We start from the raw sequence: 26,848 nt of genomic DNA, 5'->3' as shown, positions 1-26,848 counted from the left end.
TGAAGTGAAAAGAAGGAACACTTCATAGTGTGAATCCATAAAAAGTAGAAGCTTTATTTAGAAAATCCATATGGTAAAAACTGGTAAAAATACAATCCATAAACTGGAACTATAAACAATGTACAGATAACCGGCTCACAGCCGAAGGGCAGCGTGGTAAGGCGTGCGTTCTACCGCCCGACAGCTGAAACCGGAACCAACACAATCTGGAAGAGAGAGGTGCTGACGTGTGCGTATCACGGGGCCACGCCTTACGCGTTTCATCATCAAGACGTCATCTGAGGCGTGGCCATCTTGACACTCCACACGTCTAAATAGGGAAACGGAGGTGTCACTTTAGCCAATCGGATGCTTGAAAACCGCCCCTTTTGAATCCCCATAAGAAACCATCACGGTCCTAATTCCTGATCTGGCGCCATCACGTGGGGGAAATACATAATGGTGTTTTGGGCGCCTCCGTTTGACAGAAGAAACCACAGCACAAGATACAAGGGTAAACAATCAGCGAGGGGAGACCCCCTCATACCAAATGCATTGTATATTACATATCCCAACGATGTCTGACTCCAAATAAAAACGGGGGAGCCAAAATAAATAGAAAAAGGGGAATTAGATGGAAATGAAATTGGAAAATAAATAATAAAAAATAAATAAAAATAAAAATAAAAATGAAAAATAAAAAGGGAGGGTATATAAAATGTAAGAAAATTCTTGTTAATATATATGAAAATATATATGAAAAAATCTGAAGGGTGGTATAAGCCAGAAACAAGAACTTTTTTCAAACCTACTGATCGTAATGGGTATATACCCACCTCGAGTTGCCACCATCCAAAATGGAAAAAGAACATACCCAAAGGGCAGCTCTTGAGAATACGGAGGAACTGCGATAACATTGAAGATTACCAAAAGCAGACGGATACCCTGATCAAGAAATTTACAGATAAGGGGTACGACCCAGAAGTTCTGGCTAACATAAGAAATGAGATACAAGAATGTGACCGGAACTCCCTGCTAACAGCAGGTAACAGGAAGAAAAGGTCTCCGGTAGACGTCTCTTTTGTTACAGGGTTCAATAAACAATACAGATCTATCGAGCATATTGTAAGGAAGTACTGGCCGATCCTAAAATCCGATAGAACCCTTGGAAAATTGCTGACAAAAAAACCCCGGTTCATTTACAGGAGAGCACCCACCCTCAGAAATCACTTGGTCCATAATGTTATTGATCCCCCCAAGAACGTAAAACTGTTCTCCGGTATGAAGGGATTTTATAGATGCCAGAAATGTTTGGCCTGCCGAGTTAGTAAAAGACAACCCAGAAAAAGAACATCTTTTAGGTCCAGGAGTGGCAAGGAGTATGAGATTAGGGAGCTGGTCACCTGTAATACCACCCACGTAACCTATATTATCGAATGCCCTTGCCGGCTGCAATATGTGGGCAGGACCACTAGACCCCTTTGTGTACGGATTAGGGAACATATTAATAACATTAAAAAAGGGTTCCCCAAACACAACCTCTCCAGACACTTCGATGAATTTCACCACAGGGATCCATCTGGCCTCATTTTCTATGGGATTGACACCATAAAAAACCACTGGAGGGGGGGCAGTAAGAGGATACTGATATCACAAAATGAAACAAGGTGGATACATCGTTTAGATTGCCTTGTCCCCAGGGGTTTGAATGTAGAGATAGACCTAAACTGTTTTCTGTCCAATTTTTAAGGGGCTCTTCCCCACTAGTTATAGCCATTCTTTAAAAAAAAAAAAAAAAAAAAAAAAAAATTTTCCCGGTTCACTACTTCGTGATTGAACTCTGGGCTATATATTTTTTATTCACAATTTTACTCAGGTTTTTAATCCATTTTAAACTTCTATTTACATTAATGCGTTAGTCTCTGCACTTTATATGGCCCATACTGTACCCCTTCAAACTGGTAACATAGATCAGTATATAGGCCCTTAATCAATCCCACTAGCTACTATGTTGTATTCTCTCCAACATTTTACATAGATTCCGTATGGGCCCTTATTGTGAATATGAATTTAATTAGGATCATAGATTAGAATATAGGCTTTTTTACCAATTTTATTTTCTGGATCCTTTTTTAAATATCCCACAGGCCTTTATTACGAATGCATATTTTTTGTCCAATATATTTTTTATGCAGGCCTTTATTATGTATGTGTTTTTCCTGCTTTTGGTTTATGGAGCACAGAAATACCTATATATATTTCTACATGTATTTCATATGTACTTTTATTGATGCCCCCAATATTTTCTGGCTTATACCACCCTTCAGATTTTTTCATATATATTTTCATATATATTAACAAGAATTTTCTTACATTTTATATACCCTCCCTTTTTATTTTTCATTTTTATTTTTATTTATTTTTTATTATTTATTTTCCAATTTCATTTCCATCTAATTCCCCTTTTTCTATTTATTTTGGCTCCCCCGTTTTTATTTGGAATCAGACATCGTTGGGATATGTAATATACAATGCATTTGGTATGAGGGGGTCTCCCCTCGCTGATTGTTTACCCTTGTATCTTGTGCTGTGGTTTCTTCTGTCAAACGGAGGCGCCCAAAACACCATTATGTATTTCCCCCACATGATGGCGCCAGATCAGGAATTAGGACCGTAATGGTTTCTTATGGGGATTCAAAAGGGGCGGTTTTCAAGCATCCGATTGACTAAAGTGACACCTCCGTTTCCCTATTTAGACGTGTGGAGTGTCAAGATGGCCACGCCTCAGATGACGTCTTGATGACGAAACGCGTAAGACGTGGCCCCGTGATACGCACACGTCAGCACCTCTCTCTTCCAGATTGTGTTGGTTCCGGTTTCAGCTGTCGGGCGGTGGAACGCACGCCTTACCACGTTGCCCTTCGGCTGTGAGCCGGTTGTCTGTACATTGCTTATAGTTCCAGTTTATGGATTGTATTTTTACCATATGGATTTTCTAAATAAAGCTTCTACTTTTTATGGATTCACACTATGAAGTGTTCCTTCTTTTCACTTCATGAGGATACCTGTTACTGGGGATAACATCACGCCGGAGCAGGATATAGCACCCCTGGACGGAGGTTCACTTCCCGGTTTCGCCATCGCAGGACTGTCTGCATATGCCTTTTACCCCTGCAGGGGTTAGGCAGTCCGGTAAGTGTACACACGAGTGGGGGTGTATTGAAGGACAGGACACCAACAGTTGAAGGCTGTGACTACGGTTTTTCCTTCACCAGTGGGACACATTTTTAGGACTCTTTGTGGACTTTTTCTATTAATATATTTTTTATTAATTTACATATTTTTTGTTTATTCACTTTTTGTTTTTGTTTTTTTTGTTTTTTTTTTTGTTTTCATATACATATGAATTGTCTTGCATTGATTGCCTTTATTGGGATTGTTATTGCACATAGGCAGGGGTTCTCTTACACATTTTATATTCTTCAGGTCTTCACCTTTATGTGTTTTAGTTATTGCTCATGCAGATCACCATAGTTGTTTTCACCATTGTTTATTGGTTTCCGTTTCCTAGCTATTTTCATATATAGGGATCACTTTTAAGATATAGACATCAATTTTTATTGCATATGGGATTTTTTACATGCGTTTTCTACATGCGTTTTTAGAGCACTTTGCAATTTTTTTCCTTTTTTTCATTATACTTTATAGGTGATTCATTCACATTCACTATACAATTTTTTTATATGCACATTAATATTTTTTATATGCACATTAATATTTTCTTTATTTCAGACACATATGTTTTAAATTTACACTTTGGTATTTCGTTATTTTAGGAAGAACTATCACCCATACACATATAGTCGGACAGCGCCAATTCCCCTGCTTAGAATAATTTTAACCTTTTGGATCTCACTTCGGTGATTTTCACTTATAAGGGGGGCAGCAGTCCTTTTTGTCTATATTCCTAAGCGCGGAATTTTTGTTATTCAATATCTCAAATATGAACCAATTTCACTCATGAAAAAACACAATAGAATTCACTTTCTGGAGATCCACAGATACAATATAATCACTGCAAATATATAATGGGTAAGCCAATTGTGACTCTTGCCCACAGCTGTAAATATTCAGGGGGTCTCTCAATACTCCTTTGTATATACTGTAGATGGAAGTATAGCTACTTTGAATGAAAACATCTTCAGCCTTATCCCTATTAAAAGGGTGTTGCTTGCCAGTTTGCCAGTCTACCAGAGTCTCAAAACCAGACAAAAACCAGGGAGAGTCACTAGTCCTGCCTGGTCTGGATGTCCTTCCTGCCCCCGAGCCACTGTTCAACTTTGAACTGAAAACAAAAGAGGGCATAGATATCAGTCAAAAAATGTAAAGGAATAAAGAAAGCCACCACCATCTGGGTTGTAATTTAAGGCCTGGAACTCCAGGTACAAATGCTCAAGGACCTGCAATGAAGGTTCATCATTATCTGATATTAATTCAGCAGTGTCATATTCAGCGTCATACTTCTCAAGCTATTCACACTCCTCAATGGAAGAAGACGGACCAGGCTGACTTTTTTCTTGTTGCTGCTCTTTTGAAATTTCAGCCTTCTGGGCCTTAACATTTACCACTGAATAAAATGAACGGATGTCCATTTTTGAGTTGGATAAGAAAATTGAATCTGGAAAAAAATATACATGTTGTTCTTATGGAACACTTAACACATTTAACAAAACAAATGGTATTAATTTATGTTATCGATAAATGTAGTTGCACTACCAACCAGCGATCAACTAAAATAACAAAAGCAGAGTTCCACCCAAAAGTGTAACTTCTGCTTATCTAATTCCTCCTCCCCTCCGGTGCCACATTTGGCACCTTTCAGGGGGGAGCAGGTACCTGTTTTCGACAGGTACTCTGTCCCCTCTTCTACTGGACTCAGTTGCGGCGATGTGCGTCACCGGGCTGGCCCCACCTCCGCTATTGGGCCAATACAGAAAGTGCAGTAGGGAGCCGGCCGTGAAGCTGCAAGGCTACACTGTTGGGATCCCTCACCCGCAATGGCGGCGGCAGCACCGGGGGTGCCGACTTCACTGGATTCCAGGATAGGTAAGTGTCCTAATATTAAAAGTCAGCAGCTGCAGTATACTGCAGCTGTTGACTTTTAATTTTTTTTCTGGTGGTCCGAACTCTGCTTAAATAAGAACCCGCATTATCACACACCTTAATAAATGTGCATTATTAAAACGTCACTATAATAAATAATACTTTGTATACACACGAGGTCCATGACCATTGAACAATTAACCAAAAACACAATGGTAAAATACTATAAGTATAATAGGACTAATTGTGTATGTGTGTGTTACATGCACACACACACACATCACATACCAATGAACACACATGCTAATGAGCAGCAGTTGCATTAACTTGGTATAACATGCCAATGAGCAATACATGTATACACTTGGTATATCATGCCAAATAACAGTAAACGCATAAACTTGGTATATCGTGCCAAAGAGCAGTAAATACATAAAGTTTGTATATCATACCAGTAAATGCATAAACCAAGTTGTATATAATGCAAATGAGAAATAAATGCATACACTTTGTATATCTGGACAATGGGTATCAAATGCATACAAAAATACAATATTAAGCCCTGTGCTCAAGCTCCCACTATTCTTGGGCGGCAACAATGCTCCACTACATATAACAAAAAACAAAGGGAAAAGTTACCTGCGCACTATCCCAAATCCCTCTGCCTATTTAAATAACTGAATGTTTTTTAGTATCGCTCCAGTAACCAATAAAGTGTAAGCTCACATGCCATGTCAAAACCTCTTAGGTGAGTTAGTGTTTGTGTAGTGATACTAGAAAACCTCCAGCTATTTTATTGTGCATAGAGATTTGCGATCGTGTGCAATTAACCTTTTACTTTTGGTTATTCCTAACAATGCACACAAAACTCATAAACATGAAATATTCCTAACAATGCACACGAAACGCATAAATATGAAATATTCCTGACAATGCACACGAAACGCATAAATATGAAATATTCCTAACAATGCACACGAAACGCATAAATATGAAATATTCCTGACAATGCACACGAAACGCATAAACATGAAATATTCCTAACAATGCACACGAAACGAATAAACATGAAATATTCCTGACAATGGGCATCAAATGCATAAACATGAAAATATGACCTCACGCAGCCAACATGAACGCCAGGTCTGAATCTGTCCCTGATTAAATATGTGCCACGAGGGTGCGTTTTGCAGCGGTGGCGCCTATTTATTGAATTTAGTGCTCTGCTCTCTTCAGCTGACAGCTAGTGGTGCCGACAAACTTAAAAAAAGAAAAAGCGCTTTAATTGGGGGGCAAGTCCAGTCAATTAAGTGACCCATTGAAGCACCGAATCAGCTCGCCACCCATGCCCACCTGGTTTTATAAAGGATATTGATGTTATGCAGCAAGAGAAATATAATTCAATGTTTTAACATACATTAGCTACTTCAATACTGGGCACTTTCACCCCCTTTCTTCCCAGGCCAATTTTCAGCACTCTTGCATAGGGATGAGCTTCGTGTTCGAGTCGAACCCATGTTCGACTCGAACATCGGCTGTTCGGTCGTTCGCCGAATTGCGAACGATATGGGCCGTTCGCGCCAAATTCGTGTGGCGCGTCAAGGCCTATAATTCACTGCGGCATCGCAGTGCATTGCTGGCTGATGATTGGCCAAGCATGCACTATGACCCGCATGCTTGGCCAATCACAGCGCCGCCTGAACAGAGAGCCGCAATTGGCCAAAGCCAAGGAGGCTTTGGCCAATTATGGCTCAGGGGATTTAGTACACTCCCCACACTATATAAGGCCGCCTGCATGGCGGCCCTGTGCAGTGTGTTCCGGTGTGCTGAGAGATAGAGAGAGAGAGAGAGAGACAGTGTCATTTCATTTGAGTTAGCTAGATTAGGCAGGACAGTCAGTCAGTTAGCTGCACTTACAGTGTATTGTGTATATATATGCATCCCAGGTGTTGCATATATATATATACACTGTATTCAGTTTAGCTAGATCCGTTCCTGTTATCTTCCTACTGACAGGCAGGCTTGTCTTGTTACAGTATTTACAGCTACCTGAAGAAAATTACTGGTGTTCTTTTGATCCTATTAGTACCACAGTCAGGCAGCTAGACTATTTACAGTTAGTGCAGTGCGTCCTGCTCACAGTGTTCAGCTAAACCTACAAGTTAGTGGGGTGCGTCCACCTCACAGTGTTCAGCTAAAGCTACCTGTAGAAGGTGGGTGGTGTTCTCATACTAATATATATATATATATATATATATATATATATATATATATATATATATATATATATATATATCTCAGCTTAGTGCAGCTACAGGCCATTAGTATGTCTGGAAGGCCAAGAAGGAGAGGCAGACAGTCACAAGCCAATAAGAGAGGGCAAGCAGGCTCTGGGACTAGTGCTGGTCGTGGAGACGGTGCATCCTCATCAGCACGTGGCCATGGGACACGCTTGGCCTTTTTTTCGGCAGCTGGCCGTGTTGAGCCGCAACATGCGGAAGACTTGGTCGAGTGGATGACCAAGCCGTCCTCATCCTCCTCACCCTCTCTCACCCATGCCCAGGGTACTTTGTCTGGCAAAGCAGCGGCCTCTTCCCTTGGCTCAATGTCATCAGTGACTCCTTCCCTAGCCCCACCATGTCCTCCTGAGGAGTCCCTCGAACTGTTTGACCACAGTGTTGGGTACATGCTCCAGGAGGATGCCCAGCGTTTGGAAGGCTCTGATGATGATACTGAGCTCGATGAAGGCAGTAACATGAGCACGGACAGAGGGGGTGCCCAAGAAGGACAGCAATCTGGCAGTCATGCTCCCCCTGCTGCAGCATACTGCCAGGTTTGCTCCAGTGATGAGGAGGGAGGGGATGATGAGGTCACTGACTCAATGTGGGTGCCTGATAGGAGAGAGGAGGAGGAGGAGGAGGCGGCACATCACCAACGAGGCAGGGTGCCCTCCAGGGGCCAGGTTAAGGGCACCACATTGACTGCATCACACCCCAAAGCTCCACATGTGCAGGGCGCTGCAGTCTCTGCGCGTTATTCAAAAAGTTCTTTGGTGTGGCCTTTTTTGAGACGAGTGCATCAGATCGCACCGCTGCTATTTGCAACATATGTCTCAAGCGAATCTCGCGTGGCCAAAACATCTCCCGCTTGGGTACCACATGCTTAACCAGACATATGTTGACCTGCCATGCAGTTCGTTGGCAAGCGTATCTAAAAGACCCACACCAAAGAACAAAGAGGACCTCTCCTTGCTCCTCATCAGCTGAGATTTCCAAACCCACTAGACCTTCAGTCCTCTCTGAGACCTGCACTGAGAGGAATGAAGGTGTAGAATTAGGTGTGTCACAGCCAAGTACTTGTGGGCAATCTGCTTTTGGTACACCAACGTCAGATTGTACCAGGCAAATTTCCCTGCCCCAGCTGCTGCACCGCCGAAAGAAGTTTGCTCCCAGCCATCCACATGCCCAGCGGTTGAATGCTAGCTTGGCAAAATTGCTAGCACTTCAACTGCTGCCTTTTCAGTTGGTAGACTCCTGCCGCCTTCCGTGAGTTTGTGGAATGTGCAGTTCCTCAGTGGCAGGTACTCAAACGCCACTTTTTCTCACAGAAGGCGATTCTGGCTCTCTACCGGCATGTGGAAGGCAATGTCCATGCCTCGCTGGACAGGGCGGTCAGCGGTAAGGTGCATATTACCACTGACTCATGGTCCAGCAGGCATGGACAGGGACGTTACCTAAGTTTCACGGCGCATTGGGTGACTCTGCTGGCAGCTGGGAAGGATGCAGGACAAGGTGCAGTAGTATTGGAGGTTGTTCCGCCACCACGCCTCCAAAATGCTAATGATTGTGACACACCTCTCTCCTCCACCCCCTCCTCTTCTTCTTCCTCCATGGCCTCTTCCTGTGCTTTGTCCTCGGAACCAGCGGTGCTCCGTAGCCATTCAAGGGGCTACGCAAGTACGCAGGCCAAAAGATGCCATGCGGTGCTTGAGCTGGTGTGCTTGGGGGACAGGAACCACACTGGGGCAGAGGTTCTGTCAGCTCTGCAGGGGCAGGTTCAGAGGTGGTTGACGCCACGCCAACTTAAGGCAGGAATGGTGGTTTGCGACAATGGCACCAACCTCCTCTCTGCCCTCCGACAGGGACAAATGACCCATGTGCCCTGTTTGGCTCACGTCCTTAACTTGGTGGTGCAGCAATTCTTGGGCAGGTACCCGGGCTTACAGGATGTCCTGAGGCAGGCCAGGAAAGTCTGTGTGCATTTCCGCCGGTCATATAATGCCAGTGCTCAGTTGACGGACCTCCAAAAGGAGTTTAACCTGCCCAAGAACCGCCTAATCTGTGACATGCCCACCAGGTGGAACTCAACGTTGGCCATGCTGCAGCGGCTGTACACGCAGCAGAGGGCCATCAATGAGTACCTGTGCGACTATGGTACCAGGACAGGGTCAGGGGAGCTTGGTTTTTTTTCCCCACGCCAGTGGGCCATGATCAGGGATGCATGCACTGTCCTGTCACCATTTGAGGAGGCCACGAGGATGGTGAGCAGTGACAGTGCATGCATCAGTGACACTGTCCCCCTTGTCCACCTGTTGGAGCACACGCTGCGTGCAATAATGGACAGGGCACTTGAAGCAGAACAGAGGCAGGAAGAGGAGGACTTCCTTAGCTCTCAAGGCCCCCTTTATCCAGACAGTGTTCCTGCGTGCCCACCGATCACACAGGAAGAGGACGAGAAGGAGGAGGAAGATTGTGTCAGTATGGAGGTGGAGCCTGGCACTCAGCAGCAGTCTTTAAGGGATCAGTCCCAAGAAACACATGGACTTGTACGTGGCTGGGAGGAGGTGGCTGCGGATCATGTCGTCCTTAGTGACCCAGAGGACTCCAGACCGAATGCCTCAGCAAACCTACGCTGCATGGCCTCCCTGATCCTGCAAAGCCTGCGTAAGGATCCTCGTAATCGTGGTATCAAGGAGAAGGACCAATACTGGCTGGCAACCCTCCTTGATCCACGTTACAAGGGTAAGGTTACGGACCTTATCTTGCCATCGCAGAGGGAGCAGAGGATGAAACATCTTCGGGAGGCCTTGCAGAAAGGTCTGTGCAACGCGTTCCCAGAGACTGGGAGGTTACAAACTCCTGTTTCTGGACAACGTGTTGCTGAGGCTTCGGTCAGTCAAAGAAGGAGCGGTGGAGAAGGTGGCCGTCTGACCGATGCGTTCAGACAATTTTTTGGTCCGCAGCCCCAAGGTATGATCGGTTCCAGCAACCATCGCCAGCGTCTGTTTTACATGGTGCAGGAATACCTAGGGGCAAGATCAGACTTTGGACACCTTTCCCACCGAAAATCCTCTGGGTTACTGGGTCTTGAGGATGGATCACTGGCCAGAGCTTGCACAGTATGCAATTGAGCTACTGGCCTGTCCTGCATCCAGCGTTCTTTCGGAACGCACATTCAGTGCTGCTGGAGGCGTGGAAACCGATCACAGGGTGCGTCTGTCCACCGACTCGGTCGATCGACTGATCTTTATAAAAATGAATCAGTCTTGGATCACCACCAGCTACCAAGCACCTGATGCTGATGTAACCGAATACTTTTTTTTGAAATCTCAGATCCCTTCAAAGACTGCCTATGCTGATGCTGAGTGACTATCCCTGAGTAATTATCCTCTTCCTCCTCAATCATCACGCTGATAGCTTGTAAGAACATTTTTGGATCTGGGCGCCACCACCAGTGCCTAAGGCACAATTTTTCAGCCCCTGTTTAACAGGGGCGTGTAATTACAATTTTTGATGCAATACTTTGCAGCAGGGCTCGTTCCTGCGTTCCAACTAGAGTGTCTGTGAGGGGTTGCAGTGTTGTGGCACCAGCACCAGTGCCTAAGGCCCAATTTTTCAGCCCTTGTTTAACAGGGGCGTGTAATTACAATTTTTGATCCAATACTTTGCAGCAGGGCTCGTTCCTGCGTTCCAACTAGAGTGTCTGTGAGGGGTTGCAGTGTTGTGGCACCAGCACCAGTGCCTAAGGCCTAATTTTTCAGCTCCTGTTCAACAGGGGCATGTAATTACAATTCTTGATCTAATATTTCACAGCAGGGCCCTGTGAGGGCTTACAGTGTTGTGGCCACAACAACACCTAAGGCCCAAATTTCTGCTGAGTATATAGGGCAGGACCCTACTTTCAAACATCTAACTTACAAACGACTCCTACTTGCAAACGGAAGGAGACAACAGGAAGTGAGATGAAATCTACCCCTAGGAAGGGAAATTCTCTCCTGTAAGAGTTAATAATTTCTCCTTTCCACTGATGCTTTCCAATCCTTGTTCCACAAAAAACCCCAAATTTTCAAAAAACATTTTTCATTGGGACAAAATGTGAGGTGAAATCTTCTGAAGAGGAGGAAAGACAGCAAAACAAATGTCACAGGGGTGATAACCCTTCCCTATGTTTTCCAAAAAGCTTAAAAAAGATTTTTTGGCTGGAGCTAAACACGTTAAAAATGAACCCGTTCAAAATGACAAACAGATTCTACTTAACAACAAACTTACAGTCCCTGTCTTGTTTGCACCGCCTGTATACTGCTGTTCAGAGTGTATAGGGCCTGGTGGCCCCACACCTTTCCTTATTTTAATTTGGGTGCGGGGTTCCCCTTAATATCCATACAAGACCCAAAGGGCCTGGTAATGGACTGGGGGGTACCCATGCCGTTTGTCTCACTGAATTTCATCCATATTGCCAGGACCCAACATTACATTAAACCCGCAAGCAGTTTTAAATGAGATTATTTCCTTTAAAAATGACATTTGGTGCAGGGACTGTTCTAAACACGGGAAACACGCGTCACTTTACAGGTATACTATAGACACCCCCCAGGTACGATATTTAAAGGAATATTTCACTTTTTTTTTTTTTTTTTTACTTTAAGCATCATTAACCACTTGAGCCCCGGACCATTATGCTGCCTAAGGACCAATGGTCTTTTTCCAATTTGACACTGCGTAGCTTTAACTGCTAATTGTGCGGTCATGCAATGCTGTACCCAAACGAAATTTGCGTCCTTTTCTTCCCACAAATAGAGCTTTCTTTTGATGGTATTTGATCACCTCTGCGGTTTTTATTTTTTGCGCTATAAACAGAAAAAGACCGAAAATTTTGAAAAAAAATGATATTTTCTACTTTTTGTTATAAAAAAAATCCAATAAACTAAATTTTAGTCATACATTTAGGCCAAAATGTATTCGGCCACATGTCTTTGGTAAAAAAAATGTCAATAAGCGTATATTTATTGGTTTGCGCAAAAGTTATAGCGTCTACAAACTAGGGTACATTTTCTGTAATTTACACAGCTTTTAGTTTATGACTGCCTATGTCATTTCTTGAGGTGCTAAAATGGCAGGGCAGTACAAACCCCCCCCAAATGACCCCATTTTGGAAAGTAGACACCCCAAGGAAATTGCTGAGAGGCATGTTGAACCCATTGAATATTTATTTTTTTTGTCCCAAGTGATTGAATAATGACAAAAAAAAAAAAAAAATATTTACAAAAAGTTGTCACTAAATGATATATTGCTCACACAGGCCATGGGCCTATGTGGAATTGCACCCCAAAATACATTCAGCTGCTTCTCCTGAGTTCACTCTTCACTGCCTATCACAGTTTCGGAGGCCATGGAATGCCCAGGTGGCACAGAACCCCCCCAAATGACCCCATTTTGGAAAGTAGACACCCCAAGCTATTTGCTGAGAGGCATATTGAGTCCATGGAATATTTTATATTTTGACACAAGTTGCGGGAAAGTGACACTTTTTTTTTTTTTTTTTTTTGCATAAAGTTGTCACTAAATGATATATTGCTCACACAGGCCATGGGCATATGTGGAATTGCACCCCAAAATACATTTAGCTGCTTCTCCTGAGTATGGGGATACCACATGTTTGGGACTTTTTGGGAGCCTAGCCGCGTACGGGGCCCCGAAATCCAATCACCGCCTTCAGGATTTCTAAGGGTGAAAATTTTTGATTTCACTCTTCACTGCCTATCACAGTTTCGGAGGCCATGGAATGCCCAGGTGGCACAAACCCCCCCCCCCAAATGACCCCATTTTGGAAAGTAGACACCCCAAGCTATTTGCTGAGAGGCATGGTGAGTATTTTGCAGCTCTCATTTGTTTTTGAAAATGAAGAAAGACAAGAAAAAACATTTTTTTTTTCTTTTTTCAATTTTCAAAACTTTGTGACAAAAAGTGAGGTCTGCAAAATACTCACTATACCTCTCAGCAAATAGCTTTGGGTGTCTAATTTCCAAAATGGGGTCATTTGGGGGGGTTTTGTGCCACCTGGGCATTCCATGGCCTCCGAAACTGTGATAGGCAGTGAAGAGTGAAATCAAAAATTCACGCCCTTAGAAAGCCTGAAGGTGGTGCTTGGTTTTCGGGGTCCCGTACGCGGATAGGCTCCCAAAAAGTCTCACACATGTGGTATCCCCGTACTCAGGAGAAGCAGCAGAATGTATTTTGGGGTGTAATTTCACATATTTCCATGGCATGTTTGAGCAATATATCATTTAGTAACAACTTTGTGCAAAAAAAAGAAAAAAAAAAATTGTCTCTTTCCCGCAACTTGTGTCGCAATATAAAATATTCCATGGACTCGACATGCCTCTCAGCAAATAGCTTGGGGTGTCTACTTTCCAAAATGGGGTCATTTGGGGGGGTTTTGAACTGTCCTGGCATTTTATGCACAACATTTAGAAGCTTATGTCACACATCACCCACTCTTCTAACCACTTGAAGACAAAGCCCTTTCTGACACTTATTGTTTACATGAAAAAGTTATTTTTTTTTTGCAAAAAAATTACTTTGAACCCCCAAACATTATATATTTTTTTAAAGCAAATGCCCTACAGATTAAAATGGTGGGTGTTTCATTTTTTTTTTTTTCACACAGTATTTGCGCAGCGATTTTTCAAACGCATTTTTTGGGGAAAAAACACACTTTTTTAAATTTTAATGCACTAAAACACACTATATTGCCCAAATGTTTGATGAAATAAAAAAGATGATCTTAGGCCAAGTACATGGATACCAAACATGACATGCTTTAAAATTGCGCAAAAACGTGCAGTGGCAACAAAATAAATACATTTTTAAAAGCTTTTAAAAGCCTTTACAGGTTACCACTTTAGATTTACAGAGGAGGTCTACTGCAAAAATTACTGCCCTCGATCTGACCTTCGTGGTGATACCTCACATGCATGGTGCAATTGCTGTTTACGTTTGACGACAGACCGCCGCTTGCGTTCGCCTTAGCGCGAGAGCAGGGGGCGACAGGGGTGCTTTTTTTTTTTTTTTTTTTTTTCTTTATTATTTTTTTGCTTTTTTTATCTTATTTTTAAACTGTTCCTTTTATATATATTTTTTTTAATCATTTTTATTGTTATCTCGGGGAATGTAAATATCCCCTATGATAGCAATAGGTAGTGACAGGTACTCTTTTTTGAAAAAATTGGGGTCTATTAGACCCTAGATCTCTCCTCTGCCCTCAAAGCATCTGACCACACCAAGATCGGTGTGATAAAATGCTTCCCCAATTTCCCAATGGCGCTATTTACATCCGGCGAAATCTAAGTCATAAAATGCTCGTAGCTTCCGGTTTCTTAGGCCATAGAGATGTTTGGAGCCACTCTGGTCTCTGATCAGCTCTATGGTCAGCTGGCTGAATCACCGGCTGCATTCTCAGGTTCCCTGTTGAGACAGGAGAGCCAGAGAAAAACACGGAAGACGGTGGGGGGGGGGGGACATTCCCTCCCACGGCTTGTAAAAGCAGTCTAGAGGCTAATTAGCCACTAGGATTGCTTTTACATGAAAGCCGACCGCTGGCTGAAAAGAATGATACCAAGATGATACCTAAACCTGCAGGCATCATTCTGGTATAACCACTCAAAGTCGTGAATGGCGTACCTGAAGACAAAAAAATGGTTAACAATAAAGCACAGTAAACGGTAAAGTATAAATAATTACATACCTGAAAAACAAACATGATAAAACATAATAACAATAAAACATTGCAGAATAGAATACAGTAAAAAGAGCAGAACAATAGAGAGAGAGAATAGAGAGAGAGAGAACAATAAAACGACAACTATTTTTTTTTATTTTATATATATATTTTTTTTTTTACACTTTTTTTGTAACTAACTTTTATAACGGTAACCGGTTCCAGGTTCGGGTCTCTCAAAATGCGATGGCATCTTGGGAGACCCTGTGAAAGTGCGCCTAGTCTGTGCAATGCTGTACCCTACGCTAATACTCAACTAGTGTATGGTAGCGTTCAAAACATTCACCAATGCAAAGACCAGGATTGTCAGGACAGGAGGGACAATAATAGCGGGTGTCACACCTATATCCGCGCTTGCTGCAGACACAACATCTTTTTTGGGGGGGGTTCGTTGGGTAGGGGTACTCGGGAGGACATAAAAATGGCTCTCATGCAGCCGACTGCATTTGGTTGGGGATGTGAATGGGGGAAGTACGGGCGCTGCAGAAGCGGTGGGTTCCCAATTAGGATTGGCGAATGCAGCAGGAAGGGCACTATGGGCATGAGGGGCCTGTGTTTGTCTATTTGGTGGCAGCGGGACACTACTTGTGCTTGCCACCTTACCAGCTTGAACTGCACTTATGGGACTCGCCACGTCACCAAGTGTTACTGCAGTGCTGGTTTGACTACAACCGGGGTGTACTAGGCCGCTGGCACTTGCCAGTTCAATAAAAAGCTACCAAAAAAACTGTTAGCGATCGCAGGGATCAGGCCTGACTCTGCAAACGCTGCAGTTATGCGTTAAGTGTTTTGTAAGTGACAGTGATCGATCGATACTGCACTTGGGTGGGCTGGGCCGGGCGGAGGTGCAAAATGCAGGTGCTAGCAGGTATCTTGGCTGATCCCACTAACACTGCGTTTTTGGGAACCCTAAACTGCTGGGGACGCTAGTATAGATCTGATCAGATATTGATACGTTCAGATACTGTACCACTAAGGGAGGCGTATGCTGCGTGCGTGGGTGTTTTAGCGGTACTGGCGCTAACCTGACGCTGCCTGGGGCCGGTGCTTGCCAGTTCACCAAAATACTACCAAAAAAACTGTTAGCGATCGCAGGGATCAGGCCTGACTCTGCGAACGCTGCAGTTATGCGTTTAGAGTTTTGTAAGGGACAGTGATCGATCGATACTGCACTTGGGTGGGCCGGGCCGGGCGGAGGGGCAAAACGCAGGTGCTAGCAGGTATCTGGGCTGATCCCGCTAACACTGCGTTTTTGGGAACCCTAAACTGCTGGGGACGCTAGTATAGATCTGATCGGATCAGATATTGATCCCTTCAGATACTATACCACTAAGGGAGCTGTACGGTGCGTGCGTGGGTGTTAGCGCTACTGGCGCTAACCTGACGCTGCCTGGGGCTGGTGCTTGCCAGTTCACCAAAATGCTACCAAATAAACTGTTAGCGATCGCAGGGATCAGGCCTGACTCTGCGAACGCTGCAGTTATGCGTTTAGTGTTTTGTAAGTGACAGTGATCGATCGATACTGCACTTGGGTGGGCCGGGCAGAGGGGCAAAACGCAGGTGCTAGCAGGTATCTGGGCTGATCCCGCTAACACTGCGTTTTTGGGAACCCTAAACTGCTGGGGACGCTAGTATAGATCTGATCGGATCAGATATTGATCCGTTCAGATACTATACCACTAAGGGAGGCGTATGCTGCATGCGTGGGTGTTGGCGGTACTGGCGCTAATCTGATGCTGCCTGGGGCGACGCATATCACCGCCGGGCGATTAGGGGGCTAAACCTTTATTCGGTAATAAACGGCGGGTGCCCTGATACTATAAAAAATAAACGAACTAACCAGCGTCAACCGTAACGGTTATACGGTGATCAGTGATGAAAGGGTTAACTAGGGGGCAATCAAGGGGTTAAAACATTTATTAGATAGTATTTGGGGGTCCCTGACGCTATAAAACGCTGACGGCGAACCTAAATATTTACCTCACTAACTAGCGTCACCAGCAACACTAATACAGCCATCAGAAAAATGATCCCTTAGCGACACTGGTGACGGGGGGTGATCAAGGGGTTGAAACTTTATTAGGGGGGGTTATGGGGGTACCCTAGACCTACAGGGGGGTAACAGTAACTGTGCTAACACTGTAACTGTCACAAACTGACACCATGCAGTAATCAGAAAAAAAAAAAAAAAAGAAAAAACCTGCTTGGTGTCAGTTTGTGACGGGGGGGTGATTGGGGGGGGATCGGGGGGCGATCGGGGGGGGGGATCGGGGTGTTTTGTATGCCTGGCATGTTCTACTGTGTGTGTGTGTGTGTGTTGTGCACTCACAGTGATGTGAGGGACATATGTCCCTCGGCGCTGGAACGGAAACTACCGAGCCGAGGGGAGATGACATCATTTCCTTTGCTGCTGTTTAGCATACAGCAGCAAAGGAATGTTCCCATTGGCCGGCGGCGATCGCGAGGGGGGGGCCACGAACGGATGGCCTCCCCCTCACCTCCGATCGCCGGGGAACAAAACGGGACCGCCTCGGGCACCGGGGGGGGGTCCGATTGGACCCCCCACCTGCGGGAGGCAAATCACGTACGTGATTTTGCCTGCCCGTGCCGCCTTGCCGACGTACATCGGCGTGAGGCGGTCCTTAAGTGGTTAAAATCACTGCTCCCGAAAAAACGGCCGTTTTTAAAAGTTTTTTTTGCATTGATACATGTCCCCTGGGGTAGGACCCGGGTCCCCAAACCCTTTTTAGGACAATACCATGCAAATTAGCCTTTAAAATGAGCACTTTTGATTTTGAACGTTCAAGTCCCATAGACGTCAATGGGGTTCTAACGTTCGTGCGAACTTTTGGTCCGTTCGCAGGTTCTGGTGCGAACCGAACCGGGGGTGTTCGGCTCATCCCTACTCTTGCACTCTCAATAAGAATTGCGCGGTCATACAACGCTGTACCCAAATTTTTTTTATTTATAAAAATTTTTTTTATCATTTTGTTCACACAAATAGAGATTTCTTTTGGCGGTATTTTTTTAAAAATTAAATTTTTTTATTTTTTGCGATATAAGCGAAAAAATGAGCGGAAATTTAAAAAAGAAAACAATATTTTATACTTTTTGTTTTAAAAGAAATCCAATACAATCTAATTTTGTCATAAATTTAAGCCAAAATGTATTCTGCTACATGTCTTTGGTAAAAAAAATCCTGTTAAGTGTATAATAATTGGTTTGTGTGATCACGGACATATGTGTGCAGATGATCACAGACATATGTGTGCAGATGATCACGGACATATGTGTGCAGGTGATCACGGACATATGTGTGCAGATGATCACGGACATATGTGTGCAGATGATCACAGACATATATGTGCAGATGATCATTGGGACATATGTGTGCAGATGATCACGGACATATGTCTGCAGATGATCACGGACATACATGTGCAGATGATCACGAACATATGTGTGCAGATGAATATTGGGACATATGTGTGCAGATGATCATTGGAATATTTGTGTGCAGATGATCACGGACATATGTGTGCAGATGATCACGGACATATGTGTGCAGATGATCACGGACATATGTGTGCAGGTGATCACGGACATATGTGTGCAGATGATCACGGACATATGTGTGCAGATGATCACAGACATATATGTGCAGATGATCATTGGGACATATGTGTGCAGATGATCATTGGGATATATGTGTGCAGATGATCATTGGGACATATGTGTGCAGATGATCACGGACATATGTGTGCAGATGATCACGGACATACGTGTGCAGATGATCACGGACATATGTGTGCAGATGATCATTGGGATATATGTGTGCAGATGATCACGGACATATGTGTGCAGATGATCATTGGGACATATGATTTTACTGATACATATGTGGGACAGGTTTTTACTGTGTGGGGACATATGTGGGACAGGTTTTTACTGTGTGGGGACATGTGTGGGGACAGTGTTTTGGGGACATTGTGATTCTACACTATGTGGGGACACTGGGCTGGTGATCAGTGTGTAAAAAGCTGTAAAAAACAGCTCAAACACAATGATCACCGGCCGGCTGCAGCGATCCACTCTCCTCTCCTCACTGACAACTTCCGTGTGAGGAGGGGAGAGCCGATCGCCTAGCAACCAGCTCTCTGTTTACATCACATGACGGATGTGATTGGACACAGTCGTCATGTGATCAGGAGGGCCAATCATAGAGCCCTCCTGCCGATCGGAGATGTGCCGTGTCCGGGTGACACAAGCGCATCAGGATTGAGCTGCTGCGAGGGCACACGTGCACGATCCCCCTCCTTCTGAGGGACGTTCCTGAATGTCCACTCAGAAGGAGGAAGCTCCCACCCAGCCATATATGTGCAGTGGCCAGGTGGGAGGTGGTTAATGTTAATAGCAACAAAGGAGGTTTAACAAAAATAATGCATCAGCGCCCATCTATGCAGCCTCACAAGTGCCCATCATTGCAGCCTCACCAGTGCCCATCAGGGCAGCCCTACCAGTGCCCTTTAATGCAGCCTCACCAGCGCCTATCAATGCACCCTCACCAGCGCCCATCATTGCAGTTGGATCAGTGCCCATCAATACAGCCTCACCAGTGCCCATCAATGCAGCCTCACCAGTGCTCATCAATGCAGCCTCACCAGTGCTCATCAATGCAGCCTCACCAGTGCTCATCAATGCAGCCTCACCAGTGCCCATCAATGCAGCCTCTCTGTAGCCCATCAATGCAGCCTCACCAGTGCATGGTGGAAAGGGGGGGCAAGCACCGCCGGATTACACAGAGCAGGGATCTCCCACTTACCTGGCAGCCACTCTCATACAAAGTACCGCCTCCTGGATGGGCTCCTGTGATAGACTGCACACAGTGGCCGTGCTGTGTAAGCACGAGATTTTTGTAATCTGGTGGTGCTGGGGACTTCTGGTCACCCTAGGCTAGTGGTCAGCAGGACCCACATGCCATGGTCGCATAGGGTCCCAGCAGGACCCACAGGTCCGTGGACAGCACTCACAGGTCCGTGGCCAGCACCCAGCAGGACCCACAGGTCTGTGGACAGCACCCACAGGGGTCCTGCTGGGAGCTGGCCACTGACCTGTGGGTCCTGCTGGGAGCTGGCCACGGACCTGTGGGTCCTACTGGGAGCTGGTCAAGGACCTGTGGGTCCTACTGGGAGCTGGCCACGGACCTGTGGGTGCTGGCCACGGACTTGTGGGTCCTGCTGGGTGCTGGCAACGGACCTGTGGGTCCTGCTGGGTGCTGGCCACGGACCTGCAGGTCCTGCTGGGTGCTGGCAACGGACCTGTGGGTCCTGCTGGGTGCTGGCCACGGACCTGCGGGTCCTGCTGGGTCCTGGCAACGGACCTGTGGGTCCTGCTGGGAGCCGATGCGACCAAGGCATGTGGGTCCTGCTGCCCATTGGCAGCTTCCAGCAGGATATACAGGCCATGTGGGCAGGGCTGCTGTTAGAAATCATGGGACCTCGTACAGCGTAACTGACAGGACCCCTGGCCCCGTCCACAACCCAACCCCTGGCTCCGCCCTTGACCCCATGCTGTCACAAAATCTGGGGGAATGGTGGCAGGAGCTGAAACATGTAATATGTTCCAAAAGGTGAACCTTTAAAGCAGTGTTTCGCCCCAAAAAAATAAACATTAAAAGCCAGCAGCTACACATACTGCAGCTGCTGGTTTTTAATAAATGGACACTTACCTGTCCTGGAGTCCAGCGATGTCAGCACCCGCAGATGATGTTTCCATCAGCTGTCCGGTGCTCCACCGCCATTGCGAGTAAGGGAACACAGCAGTGTAGCCTTTCGGCTTCACGCCGGGAACCCTGCTGCGCATGCGCGAGGCCCTGCTCCTTTCTCCTATTGGCCCGGCGGCAGAGGGAGGAGGAGGGAGCTCCATGGCAGGGACTCCCGGAAGTGGAAAAGGATAGCTGATACCTTGTCCCCCCTCCCCCCAAAAGGTGCCAATTGTGGCACCGGAGGGGGGGAGGAATAAGATGAGCAGAAGTTCCACTTTTGGGTGGAACTCCGCTTTAATAACCATTATTTTTCTAAACTTTTTACACCATTATAAAGCAGCAGAGATGTCTTATTTTAGAAGTTTTTTGACAACTAATTAGCAGGGATGAGCTCAGGCGTGTTCAGACCGTAGTTTGAACCCACCTTAGCTTTACCACCAGGAAGCTTTACAGCGCCCCACCAATCATAACTGGATCTGAATGAGAGAGATGTCAGTGTTTTGACATCTGTGTCCATTCAGTTTGTGTCCATTTACATCAGGCTACCTCTGATCTGTCACATTTAGGTCTGGAAAAATAGAAAAGGATGTTCTTTTCCTTTTTTTGACCTGAATGGACACAAGTCAATTCATATCTGGACTCCTGTAGACCTACATGGAGCTTTCAATCAGGTCCACATCAGTGGCAGCTGGTGCTCAAAATTTATGGGGGCGCAAACAGGGCCGCTGATAGGGCAGTACAGCCAGCCCTGTTGTACCGGGACCAGCCACAAGGGGGCTTGAGCAGATTTCTAGGTAAAAAAAACAAATTAGCTAAATAACTTTATTAACCTGCACCTACTTGATTGGCAAAGTATATAGTACCTTCCTGGGCCCCATCAGGTTAATAGAGGGGCCCAGGAGGTGAGAGCAGAAGAGGGACTTTTTTCTCCATTTTCAGGTGGAAGCATACAATCAGGGCTGGTGCAAGGATTTTTGACACCCTAGGCGAATCCTCATTTTGCCACCTCCCCCATGGCTCCACCCCTGACTCCACCCCCTTTGCCCTGCCCGTGTATACCACACTTTTTAATGAAGCGCCCATCAAATGCAGCCTCTCCAGTGCACATCAAATGCAGCCTCTCCAGTGCACATCAAATGCAGCCTCTCCAGTGCCTATCAAATGCAGCCTACCATCGCCCATCATTGAGTACTTGCTTCCATTCATTCGGGAGTTGGGACACAGACACAGTCCTCCGCCACCGCTGAGCCTCTGACACTGTGCAAATGGAGTGGTGGCTGCCTGCTGATGCTGAGACTTGGTTGCTTGCTGCAGCGAGAAGAGAGTAGGAACACCTAGGCGTCTGCCTAGTTTGCCTAGTGGTAGCACTGGCTCTGATGCAGGGTAAAGAATTGGGAAGCTCCAACATGACAGAGGGGTTTTGAACTCAGATAAGGATGCATGGAATATAGTGAAAATGGTCCACAAGGACCGAAGGGTCTAGCACTGTAAGCTAAAACCAATCCCATGTGATTAATAGTAGTGCAAAATATGCCAAGGAACCTACTGTATGACCTAACTGGGTGGGTGGGAGTCAGAAAGACGAACGCACTTGTCTAAGCCGAACAGGGTCAGCCATGGTGTAAGCCACACTGTATGGGGATCAGGGCTGTTGAAAGGATTTTTGACACCCTAGGCGAATCCTCATTTTACCACCTCCCCCCATGGCCCCACCCCTGACCCCACCCCCTTTTCCCTGCCCATGTATACCCCACCTTTTTAATGAAGCGCCCATCAAATGGCTGGGTACAGCAAGGAGACCCGATGCGTTTCGTCTGAAGAGACTTCGGCTGGGGTACCCCAGCCGAAGTCTCTTCAGACGAAACGCGTCGGGTCTCCTTGCTGTACCCAGCCACCCACACCACGCTCGTTTTTTTTTTTTATTGTTGGAATCAATTCTACTACTTTTATCTTTTTATGGATTGCTTGATGATCTTGATTGATCAAATAAACGCCAATTGAATTTTTTGGATTTACACCATGTGGAGGCTCCTTGTTTTTTCTTTATACATGGTTCACATATGCTGACAAAGACGGTGATCATACAGACCATCCGGGCAGGTTCCGGGCCCCCCATCTGAGGAGGAAGTTTACCAGTGTCCAGACCACCTTTATACTGTCATCCATCTTAAGACAGTGCAAGCCCATTTGACTCACCACCAAGGGCCTTTGAGTCCACCAAAGTCGGTAAGAGTACTCTATCCCTTACTCTGATTTGGATTATTACTGAGAGGATACCAGTATACCACCTGCATTGTGCTGTATTTGCTTCAACGGCATTGTGTATTATTTGGACTAGACAATTTAATGTTTATGGTTTAATCAGTGGCTACACCTCATACCAGAATTGTGGACATTTTAATATCACCACTATGTCTGTTATTTATATCTCACCATTACTAGAAGTGTGGACACTCTAAATCACCACTTTGTTTGGTATAATTTTCACTATTTTTTACTTCACGTTTTTTTTGGATTGTTTATGCTTTTCTTACCACTGAAGAAAGAGCGTTTTACGCCCTATATAGGTTATGATATTAGATTATATACCTAGAATTCATTTCACTAACTTATATAATTTCTATAGCTTTAAGATTGGATGTGGTTATTTTTTCACATAAATGTGTAATGGCTTCCCCTCTCTTAAATCTTCATACATAGAGGTTTCTACTTTAGCGCTACACTTTTTATATCTAGGTATTTTGCACAATTTTGGTCTTATTGTAGTGTTGGCTGCTTTACACTTTTTTGATTGGCGCGGTATTTTATTTATCTATCTGTCCATCAAATGCAGCCTCACCAGCTCCCATCAATGCAGCCTCGCCAGAGCCCATCAATGCAGCCTTTCCAGTGCCCATCAAATGCAGCCAACCAGCGCAAATTAATACAGCCTCTCCAGCACCCATCAAATACAGCCTCTCCAGCACCCATCAATGCAGCCTCTCCAGCACCCATCAAATGCAGCCTACCAGCGCCCATCATTGAATGCTTGCTTCCATTCATTCGGGAGTTGGGACACAGACACAGTCCTCCGCCACTGCTGCACCTCTGACACTATGTGTGAATGGAGTGGCGGCTGCCTGCTGATGCTAAGACTTGATTGCTTGCTGCAGAGAGAAGAGAGTAGAAACACCTAGGCGGCTGCCTAGTTTGCCTAGTGGTAGCACCGGCCCTGCATACAATCCCTGCTCTGCATCAGTGAGTGTACCCTGTGCTCACTGTATGCTTTCCTCGGCGGATGGATTCAATTGTAATGCGGCTCCCTTCCCTCACTAAGAGCTATGACGCAGCCTGAAGGAGACACTGAGAGTAATCCCGACGCTGGGCCACAGGCAATCAATCCCCCTCCACACACACTGACATATCACATATCACACAGGCTGAGGCTCAGTCCCCACACTCCCCATTGTGTGCTCATAGGTCATTATAATTATCAGAGCACAGCAGCAGGTTCTCTATGGCTCTGTCAGTGTCACATGCTGTGTGGTGATGACTTTCCTGATATATGGCTGTAATGTGTGTTACAGACTATAACACAGCACAGCCATAAGAAAGTCAGCACCACACAGCATGTTACACTGACAGAGCCATAGAGAACCTGCTGTGCTCTGATAATCATAATTATAATGACCTATGAGCACACAATGAGATGCTACTTTACACATGTGATGGGGGGAGGGAGGGACAGTAAAAACACAGCCAAGCTGCATTTTTACCACCCCCAAACCACTCCCCTTTAAGAAATTTTCACCCAAGCTTTGCAATCAGGTGGCTGTCAGTTTTTCCTGTGGACCAGTGGGTACAGTAGCCGCGTATGATGGGTACAGTGGCAGCAATCGATGGGTACAGTGGCTGATGGGCACAGTGGCAGCAATTGATGTTTTTTTTTTCTGAATTTTTCAGTTTGTTTGCGCCCCCATAAATTTTGAGCACCAGCTGCCACTGATGTGGACCTGATTGAAAGCTCCATGTAGGTCTACAGGAGTCCAGATATGAATTGACTTGTGTCCATTCAGGTCAACAAAAGGAAAAGAACATCCTTTTCTATTTTTCCAGACCTAAATGTGACAGATCAGAGGTAGCCTGATGTAAATGGACACAAGTCTGTGGTGTATGGGGAGGACACAAACTGAATGGGCACAGATGTCAAAACACTGACATCTCTCTCATTCAGATCCAGTTATGATTGGTGGGGCGCTGTAAAGCTTCCTGGTGGTAAAGCTAAGGTGGGTTCAAACTACGGTCTGAACACGCCTGAGCTCATCCCTGCTAATTAGTTGTCAAAAAACTTCTAAAATAAGACATCTCTGCTGCTTTATAATGGTGTAAAAAGTTTAGAATAATAATGGTTATTAAAGCGGAGTTCCACCCAAAAAGTGGAACTTCTGCTCATCTTATTCCTCCCCCCCTCCGGTGCCACAATTGGCACCTTTTGGGGGGAGGGGGGACAAGGTATCAGCTATCCTTTTCCACTTCCGGGAGTCCCTGCCGCGGAGCTCCCTCCTCCTCCCTCTGCCGCCGGGCCAATAGGAGAAAGGAGCGGGGCCTCGCGCATGCGCAGCAGGGTTCCCGGCGTGAAGCCGAAAGGCTACACTACTGGGTTCCCTTACTCGCAATGGCGGCGGAGCACCGGACAGCTGATGGAAACATCATCTGCGGGTGCTGACATCGCTGGACTCCAGGACAGGTAAGTGTCCATTTATTAAAAACCAGCAGCTGCAGTATGTGTAGCTGCTGGCTTTTAATGTTTATTTTTTTGGGGCGAAACACTGCTTTAAAGGTTCACCTTTTGGAACATGTTATATGTTTCAGCTCCTGCCACCATTCCCCCAGATTTTGTGACAGCATGGGGTCAGGGGCGGAGCCAGGGGTGGTGTTGTGGGCGGGGCCAAGGGGCCCTGTCAGTTACGCTGTACGGGGCCCCATGATTTCTAACAGCAGCCCTGGGTGTAAACAAACTGAAAAATTCAGGAAAAAAAACATCAATTGCTGCCACTGTGCCCATCAGCCACTGTACCCATCGATTGCTGCCACTGTACCCATCATACGCGGCTACTGTACCCACTGGTCCACAGGAAAAACACAGCCACCTGATTGCAAAGCTTGGGTGAAAATTTCTTAAAGGGGAGTTGTTTGGGGGGGTGGTAAAAATGCAGCTTGGCTGTGTTTTTACTGTCCCCCCATCACATGTGTAAAGTAGCATCTCATTGTGTGCTCATAGGTCATTATAATTATGATTATCAGAGCACAGCAGGTTCTCTATGGCTCTGTCAGTGTAACATGCTGTGTGGTGCTGACTTTCTTATGGCTGTGCTGTGTTATAGTCTGTAACACACATTACAGCCATATATCAGGAAAGTCATCACCACACAGCATGTGACACTGACAGAGCCATAGAGAACCTGCTGCTGTGCTCTGATAATTATAATGACCTATGAGCACACAATGGGGAGTGTGGGGACTGAGCCTCAGCCTGTGTGATATGTGATATGTCAGTGTGTGTGGAGGGGGATTGATTGCCTGTGGCCCAGCGTCGGGATTACTCTCAGTGTTTCCTTCAGACTGCGTCATAGCTCTTACTGAGGGAAGGGAGCCGCATTACAATTGAATCCATCCGCCGAGGAAAGCATACAGTGAGCACAGGGTACACTCACTGATGCAGAGCAGGGATGGTATGCTTCCACCTGAAAATGGAGAAAAAGTCCCTCTTCTGCTCTCACCTCCTGGGCCCCTCTATTAACCTGATGGGGCCCAGGAAGGTACTATATACTTTGCCAATCAAGTAGGTGCAGGTTAATAAAGTTATTTAGCTAATTTGTTATTTTTACCTAGAAATCTGCTCGGGCCCCCTTGTGGCTGGGCCCGGTACAACAGGGCTGGCTGTACTGCGGCCCTGGCTGTGATTGG

The 26,848-nt window shown here is 45.7% G+C and overlaps 1 protein-coding gene across 4 annotated transcripts in view; it reads left to right on the top strand.

Moving 5' to 3' along the window:
* Window positions 1-26,848, top strand: part of LOC141145415 (small ribosomal subunit protein mS35-like) — a 111,827-nt gene that overhangs the window by 43,494 nt on the left and 41,485 nt on the right. The gene's annotated exons all lie outside the window — the stretch shown is intronic.

The sequence above is a fragment of the Aquarana catesbeiana genome, linkage group LG05 (genome assembly GCF_042186555.1).
Source record: "Aquarana catesbeiana isolate 2022-GZ linkage group LG05, ASM4218655v1, whole genome shotgun sequence".
Lineage (NCBI taxonomy): Eukaryota > Metazoa > Chordata > Amphibia > Anura > Ranidae > Aquarana > Aquarana catesbeiana.
Note: the sequence above shows the minus strand (reverse complement) of the source record. Positions and strands in the feature narration are given on the sequence as shown.